Genomic DNA, 3,277 nt, shown 5'->3' with positions numbered 1-3,277 from the left:
GAATGTGCTGCTCAAAGGAAGCCTGGATCCCACATGGCAACCATGGTTCGAATCCCAGGCCCAGTCAGCCTCAAACACAAGATGGAGAACTAGAGGAGGGAGATGAGAAACAAAAAAAACATACAAAGAATTATAAAGGGAATAAAAACATTTCTCTTTTGTGATTCGAAATTGTTTCATGCTGTGTCTGGGCACCACCTAAATTTGCCTCCGACCTGTGGACACTGGAGGGGATGCCGACAGAGGTGGAGGTGCTGAGACTGTGCACCTGGAGGCCTTTACCCATTGCCACTAGAGTATTTCTGTTTACCTAGTTTGAGTGGGGCAGAAAGAAAAAAATTGCTGTAACACCATTAGAACCACAACACTATAAAACTGAAATGGGACTGCAGCCATGTCCACCTTCAACCCGGGAGTTGAAGTTTATCTGAGGAGGAAAGGCCTTCTTTTGCTTAGGAAGGTGTGCTCTTGGGCCTTTGGCCAGTGAAGACAACGCCCAGGGCAATATCTGGAATGGAAAAGGGGACAGTAGTTTTAATTTACCTCCCTATTTTTAGTTAAATAAATCTATTATAACAGGAAACATTGCATTTCTATTCTGGGTTAAAGGCCCCAGTGTAAGGAATGGGCTGATCACATGATAAAATAGAAATGTAGAGCCTTTATTGGGAACACTCCCAGGTGAGGTTCACTGGTTCGACAGAGAAAGAGAGAGGCGGGCTGGAGAAGTTGCGCCCTAGGGCGGGATTTAGCGATTTTTATAAGGGTATAGGGAGGGGGAATGTCTTAGAAGTAGAAATAGCCCGTGTATGGTAATGGTTTAGAGGGAGAGCAGGCAACTATGCCACGTAAGGTCTGGTGCTGTGTGCAGAGTAGAGACCCGTGTGCAGAGTGGAGTGCTGTGTGCAGAGTAGAGCACCGTGTGCAGAGTAGAGCCCCGTGTGCTACATCCGGGTTAGATCCGGGTGCAGTGCAGGTCTGATGACAGACTAGATCCGGGTTGCATCACCCGACTGTGGCATGGAGTCCAACCCCCACATCCAAGCTGCCCAGGCCTCTGGCCTAACACCCAGTATCAACTTCTACAGGCCTGTAGTGCAGCAGTTATGTACCTTTGCCTAGGGAGTCAGATCCCACAGAGCTGACCATAGTTCAAATCCTGGCTCTAGTTGCTTGAAAAACAAGCCAAGTGTGTGTGCGTGCATGCCCAAAATGGGGCAGGAGAAGGGATTGTGGTGTGATCATACCCCATTGGGGTACTTTCTTTTTCTTTCTCTCTGGTAAGCACACATGGCCTATGGCAAATAAAAAAAAAATCCAGAGATTCTTTTAAAATTTATTTATTTATTTATTTATTTATTTATGGAGAGACAGAGAGCGACAGAGAGAGAAAGTGAGAAATCACTTCTGTGAAAACCACTGTGTGATTTTCAAGCCATAAGATCTGTAGGTCGCCATGTGTAATCCAGCACTTTAATCTCATGCTACCTGTTGGCCCTCCAGATTTTTCTCTAAAACTTTCGGTTAGTCTATTGTTTGCCTCAACTGTTACCACAACTCAGGAATGAGTTGTTAAGGAATTGCCTCTAATTGTTTTAGACAAGTGTCCTTTGGGGAAAAGGCTGTTCATAGTAGGTGAACTCTTGAGTTACGTCATATAAAGATGATCTTGAGAGTGAGTCTTCCAGGGAAGCAAATAGACAGGTTAAATAATGACAATTCTCTGGGAACGAGGCTGTGGAATTGCTCTAAGGCCCTCCCTCCCTGCTCTAGTGGCTGCTGGGATGTTGGTTTTCACCGAGATAGTGGAATTTTAGTATTCAAGTCTACTGTGGGGCTGAGAGTGGGAGATGGGATAAAGCAAGTTAAAATGTTGTAAAACTTTCTGTTCTTACCAGGATTCTACAACTTTTATTAAATAGATAACCCTCCAGATTGTTGCAAACCTTTGGTAAATTTCTGGAGCTCTGAGGAAGTTGATTATGACAATTTTGGCCAGCTTTGTTGTTGGTTTTATGTAGGAGAGAATTTACAGAGGCTGTTACTCTGTCATTTTCACTGACATCTTCCTGGAGAATTTTTAAAATGTGAATATTGTCACTGTTTAAAAGACATACTGTGTTTTGACCAGTCTGGCTACCTGACCTGGCCACCATGAGGATCTTATTTTTTTAAAAAAAATTTAAAAGAATTTTTAATTTAATCTTATTTACTGTTATTTTAAAATTTGCTGTAGGGCACATGCACTCACCAGAGCGAGAAAGAGTGAGATAGAGAGGGAGAAGGAGAGGGAAAGTGAAAAGGCAAGCTTCCAGTTCCAGGACTCAAACTGCTGTTGGCCACGTGGGAATCACCACGCCTCCTGCTGACCCTCACCATGGGAATCTTAGACTATTTAGTTAGGAATTGAAATTTGTAGGGGAGAAAAGATAACCCGTGGGTTATAGAAAGAAGCCCAGGAAACAGGGGGCGAACAGTATCCAGAGATGGGCAGCGGCGGGGTAAGCAGTAAGTTCTGTGGTCAGAGGGCAGCAAGCCGTGCTGACAGTCCCGAGTATGTGCGCCTGTGCCCATCCACCTTGGGTCATGGGGCTTCAGGCACGGGGGTCTCTCAGCTTTCCAGGAAGGCCTTGAAGGTAACGAATGCCTGATTTGTTCCCAGCACAACCAGGTCCTGAGTGCTGGCTTCTGACTTGTAGGGTCCTGCTGCATGCAGACCGCTGCCCGGGTAGACATTCACAGTGCTCTTTCACCTGCTTCCTGGAACTGAATTCCTTTTCTGAGCCCAGAGCCCTCTGAGTGTGGGAGATGATTCCTCCCTTCAGTCCTCACAGAAGACCACTGGTTTTCCACAGTAAACCTTCTTGTGGAACCGAACTACAGGACTGTCCTTCTACAATGCTGTGTTGAGAATCTGAGAAACACTAATCTGAATCGGCTCTTTTTCATCAGATCAGTCGGGTCTCCCAAAGAGCAAGGAACAAAATTTTCTGTTGGGGACAGCAAGTGATATAGTGCTTAAGGCACTGGACTCCCACATGGCCGACCACGGTTTGAGTCCTGGCCCTGGTGGCTTGCTTTCTCACTTTCTCTCTCTGTCTCCCTCTCACTTTGGTGAGCTCACATGATCTGTAACAAAAATTTTAAAACATAATAAATATAAATAAAATGAAATAAACCATTAAAAAAAGATTGTTTACTAGGCTGGAAAGTTTCCATTCCTCAATTGACCATTTTTTCCTTTCTTTCTTTCTTTCTTTTTTTTTTTTTTTTTTTT

This window comes from Tupaia chinensis, unplaced genomic scaffold, assembly GCF_000334495.1.
Source record: "Tupaia chinensis unplaced genomic scaffold, TupChi_1.0 Scaffold000115_1, whole genome shotgun sequence".
Classification (NCBI taxonomy): domain Eukaryota; kingdom Metazoa; phylum Chordata; class Mammalia; order Scandentia; family Tupaiidae; genus Tupaia; species Tupaia belangeri.
Note: the sequence above shows the minus strand (reverse complement) of the source record.